Below are 5,541 nucleotides of genomic sequence, written 5' to 3'. Positions count from 1 at the left end.
ACTCTCTCCTTATATACAAAATCTCAAGGCAACAGGACATAACAAGTTCACAAGACAGACAATATTACAGAGGAAAGACCAGACATGAATTTTTATGTTCGTTTTAGTGCGAGGAAAGAGCGAAGATACAAGCATAATATATACAAAAGGAATTATGTACAATTGTGTGAAACACGGTTGGTACATGGCTTCCCCCCTAAAAATGACATACTGTACATGTTAAATAGGGCGCCCTGATCTAGAGAGGCGAACTGTAGGCGGGTCATCTGGCAGATAATAAGCAGGTTTTAGACGATCAATGGAGACCCAGTCTTCTTTGCCCCCGAATGTTTAGGAGGAATGCTTTCGGACTGCGTCGGATCACAAGGAAAGGGCCCGTGTAAGGGGGCGTTAGTGGTGGCTTGCTGGTGTCGTTGCGCAGGAAGACGTGCGTTGCAGAGTGCAAGTCCGTTGGTATGTGATGCTTCGCTGGGGGCTTGTAAGTCTGGCGGCACGAAGTAAATTTTCCCACGACGTGACGTATGCGCTGGAGATCGTCGGAGGAGGTTGTAGAAGGAAAAAATTCGGCAGGGACGACCAACGGGTCGCCATACACCATTTCGGCTGCCGAGACGTCGAGGGCATCTTTAGGAGTGATCCTTAGTCCCAGGAGGACCCAGGGAAGCTGAGTAAACCAGTTGCAATCCTTGCAGCGGGACATCAAAGCTGCTTTGAGGGTGCGATGAAAACGTTCAACCATTCCATTGGCAGCGGGGTTGTAGGCCGTTGTCTGATGTAGGGTGATGCCCAGGAGATTCGCTAATGACGTCCACAATTGAGAGGTGAAAGTGGTTCCCCTGTCAGAAGTAATATGCTCAGGGATACCGAATCTTGAAATCCATCCAGAGAGTAAGGCAGATGTACATGAGACGGACGTTGCAGTTTCCATGGGAATGGCTTCAGGCCAACGAGTGGAGCGGTCGATGACGGTAAACAGGTAACGATGTCCTTGTGATGTGGGTAGGGGGTCTACAACGTCGACGTGAATGTGTGCGAAACGACGCTGAGGTTGAGGAAAGGTGCCCACTCCTGAATCCGTGTGTCGATGTACTTTGGAAGTTTGGCAAGAAGTACAGGCGCGGACCGAATCCTTAGCATCCTTAGAAATGCCGTGGCAAATGAACTTTGCCTTCAGCAGCTGTGCAGTAGAACGGCACGAGGGATGTGAAAGGCCGTGAATGAAATCAAACACCTGTCGGCGCATGGGAGCAGGAATCCAAGGTCGCGGTCTACCAGTACTGACGTCACAGAGGATGGTGGTGTTGGAGTCTTCAAGGGGAAAGTCTTCCCAATGGAGGGACGTGCAGGATGTCCTACAAGCTTGATACTCTGGATCCTGTCGTTGGGCTTCAGCCAGGGCGTTTTAATCCAATCCCAGTTGGACGACAGCCAACGTATTTCTTGACAGGGCATCGGCAATGGGATTCATTTTCCCAGGGACGTATTGGAGGGTGCAATTGTATTCAGCCACGGCGGAGAGATATCGGCGTTGACGGGCGGACCAGGCGTCAGATTGTCGAGTGAAGGCGTGCACCAGAGGCATGTGGTCTGTGCGAATGACAAAGGGCGTACCTTCTAAGAAATGGCAAAAGTGACGGACAGCCAAGTGCACCGCCAGCAATTCTCGATCGAAGGTAGAATAACCCGATTCTGCCTTGGACAGTTTTCTGCTGAAGAAGGCCAATGGGCGGGGCGAGCCTTTGACTACCTGCTCGAGTACTGCACTAATAGCGACATCGCTGACATCGGTGGAGAGAAGGAGAGGGGCATGTGGAATAGGAAAAGTGAGAGCCGCAGCAGTTGATAGGGCCTTTGCATTGCAGAAGGCTGTTTCTTGAAGGGGACCCCACTTCAGGTCCTTCAGCTTGCCCTTAAGGGAGGCGTAGAGGGGAGCAAGATTGGCGGCAATGGCTGGCAGAAAACGGTGATAATAGTTGATCATGCCCAAGAATTCCTGCAGAGCTTTGACGGTCGAGGGCACGGGGAAGTTCTGAACGGCTGCTACCTTCTCAGGGAGGGGGTGGACACCTTCAGGAGTGATACGGTGCCCTAAGAACGACACTTCGTTGGCGCCAAAGGTACACTTGTCGTACCGGACTACAAGGCCGTTTTGTTGCAGGCGGTCGAGCACGATGCGCAGGTGACGGAGGTCTTCCTCTTTTGAGGAGGAGAACACAAGTATGTCGTCCACATAACATACACAGAAAGGAAGGTCCCCTAAGATCCCATCCATTGAGACGTTGAAACGTTGCCCCGGCATTACGAAGGCCAAAAAAGGAGTAATTGAAGGTGTATGTACCAAAGGGAGTGGTGATGGCGGTCTTGGGGATGTCTTCTGGGTTCATAGGCACCTGATAATACCCCTTCAGGAGGTCGAGCGTAGAGAAAACCTTCGCTTTGTGCAGGTAGGAGGTCACGTCGGCAATGTTTGGGAGGGGGTAGTGATCCGGTTCTGTTTGCATGTTCAGGCGCCTGTAATCCCCGCACGGACGGAGGGAGCGGTCTTTCTTCAGAACGATGTGTAAGGGCGACGACCATGGGCTGGAGGCCTTTTGGCAAAGGCCCATTTTCTCCATTTCAGCGAAAATCTGTTTTGCGGCTGCCAATCGTTCCGGTGCCACACGTCTGAATTTTGCGAAGACTGGGGGTCCCGTCGTCTTGATATGGTGATAAATACCGTGCTTGGCAGGAACCGTGGGCGTTTGGCGAAGTTCTGGACGGAAAACTTCCGGGTACGACGTGAGGAGGTGGGCATAGGCATCCGTGGGTGCGCTGATGTGGAGAGCGAGGTTAGAGGGGGCGGGTTAAAGAGGTGTCGACAAGTACGAGTCTGCGTTGACCAATCGTCGGTTGGCAACATCGACCAGAAGGTGGAAATGAGAGAGGAAATCCGCACCGAGGATTGGCATTGTGACGTCAGCAACGAGAAACTTCCAATTGAATTTACCGTTTCCGAAAGATAATGTGAGGTTCTCGTAACCGTAGGTGGGTATCGCAGATCCGTTGGCAGCTACTAATGGGACGTCGGCAGATGTAGACAGACTACGTCGTGCCTTGAAGAGTTTCCTTGGCAAAAGAGAACGACAAGCACCCGTGTCTACCAAAAATCGCACGCCCGTTCCTGCATCCTGTAAAAAGAAAAGATTAGAAACATGGGAGGCCACCGCCACAAATGATGGCCTACTTACACGTTTTTTGGCCACTGACAATCCTTGGCACATTTTTTCGCTGTTGCCCCGAATCTGAAGTGGTAGTAGCAAAACTGCGGCGGATGGGAGGTAGTAAGTGGCTGTAGAAGTCGTTCGTTGGGGCGCGAGCGATTGGTGGGTGGTGGGCGGCTTTGTCGCCGCTTCGGCACGTCACGGGGTAGGCAATCCATACTTTTTTTGAGAAATATTTTTACATAGTTTGGCAAAGAATTTTTTACATTGAGATTTTTCCATTTTTTACATTATGATTTTTCTAAGTCTCACCATAAAAGTATGTTATCAAATGTACCCTTTTTCTGCTTTATAAACTGCCATATATGTAAAAAAATTTCTTCAATTTCACCAGGATCTAAAACTTTAACATTCAACTTCCAATACCCTGTGCTAATTTTGTGTGTGTTTATGTTTAATTTCAAAACAACCATACTATGATCTGAAAAATTTATTGGAATGGTGTCTGCAGATATTATTTTATCAAATAACTTAACAGTATAATTCCTGTCTAATCTGGATCAATAGTTTTTGCGTATATGTGTATTCTAATATCCTGTTTGAGAATTTATAATTATCTCTCAAAGCAAGGTTTTTCACTAAAATACTCATAGACTTAGACAGTAAGGCTTTGTTATTATCACTATAATCTCTTGTGCATGTTATACAGTTGAAATCACCTCCAAAATAAGATAATCAATATTATGTCGCAGGTAACACAATATTTCATTCCTGAAAAAGTCTCCCCTTTCAGCAAATTTACTTGCACTAGATGGAGCATACATATTTATAATAGGCACAATGCAGTTATTGTAACACTCTTACACCAACAATTCTACCATTAGTATCCATCTCCTTGGTTAAAAGTTTAAAATTTGTTTTATTATTTATACATATTGTACCTCCTTTTAAATTGATGGATGGATTGAACACTATACACATAAAATTAGTGAGATAACTCAAGCCTGAAATATCTTTAATGTTATGTTCTTGAATCAACAGAATATCAGTTTTATAGTACATGATAAGGGACACAACTTTCATTTGTTTAATTACCTCATTTAAGCCATTGATATTTAAAGTAGCGACAGAAAGAACCATTACAAAAACGAAAAAGGAAACAATTACTTTTTCTTCTCCTTTGAAAACCTATCCTTTCCATTCAATTTTTCTTCCTTCCTTTTTTCTTTAGTGGGTTTTCCTCTAATCAACTTTAATTTACCTACAGTATCTAAATCTATATTCCACCGGCCTTTTGGCATCACGTCTGAACCTTTATCATAATTTTTCAGATCATCTTCAATACCGTTGACTTTATTTACCTCTACATCCATGTCACGTTATTCAGTAGCATCATCCAGTGATTCATCATCCCTATGCACTGAAACTGCTATATTGATCTCCTTAAGATTTCCTGGTTCTTCATTTACATCATCCTCAACGGGAAAGAGACTGCCAATAGTATATGGAATACGAGGTTCATCTTGTGAGAGTTATCCCTCATCCTCAGTTATTTCTGTAACTTGAGAAGCTCCTTCGAGAGCACTTTTTATCGCAAAAATTTCACTGTCACTATCAGTTAAATTATCACTATTACTTGGAACATGACCCTCCAAGTCACGTGATCGATCTTCTATTTCGACTGTGTATTGATGAACAGCAACATCATCAACATTCTTAGATAACGGAATGGTCACTAGTTGTTTTCCCACTGCTTTGCATAAGTCGTCTATCTGGTCCTTTCGAATGTTGCTGGATTCTTCTTTATCATTTTCAGCACTCTTTCCATAACATGGTTGTTCCACATTTCCTTTATTACCTGTTGCTAATTGAACATCAGGAGTACCATCTTCTTCCGGTATCCGACCCTTATCAGAATTCTTCCCGGGCATTGCTGGGAAATCATACAAATTGAAAATATTCAACTTAGGCTCACTATCCATATTACAGTTAACTGCCATATGAGAGTCTCTTCGCACTTATAACACGTCTTTTTCTGGGCACTATATAAAAACACAACATTGTAACCACAAATACTGATGAAGAATGGGATATTTTTCTTAATTTCCATTTTCACAGAGCATGTTCCATTTTCCAGACCATTCGCTCTCCCATGAGAAAAAATATTATGTCTTAGATGAAGAACTTTCCCATACTGTTAGAGGACACTAATCAAAAGGAAGTCTTCTATTTCAAAATGTGCATAACGTATTGATACATAAGTATATACACTGCTCAAATTTACTACTAGGGCTTTTTCTCCATTACCGAAATGAATCACTTAGTCTTCGTACTCTCGTAT

General features: G+C 44.7%; 1 pseudogene; it reads right to left on the bottom strand.

Moving 5' to 3' along the window:
* Positions 1-4,363: 4,363 nt before the first annotated feature.
* On the bottom strand, positions 4,364-5,200 carry LOC137614977 (uncharacterized; annotated as a pseudogene).
* Between the last annotated feature and the right edge of the window lie 341 nt (positions 5,201-5,541).

This window comes from Palaemon carinicauda, chromosome 21, assembly GCF_036898095.1.
Source record: "Palaemon carinicauda isolate YSFRI2023 chromosome 21, ASM3689809v2, whole genome shotgun sequence".
NCBI classification, from domain to species: domain Eukaryota; kingdom Metazoa; phylum Arthropoda; class Malacostraca; order Decapoda; family Palaemonidae; genus Palaemon; species Palaemon carinicauda.
Note: the sequence above shows the minus strand (reverse complement) of the source record. Positions and strands in the feature narration are given on the sequence as shown.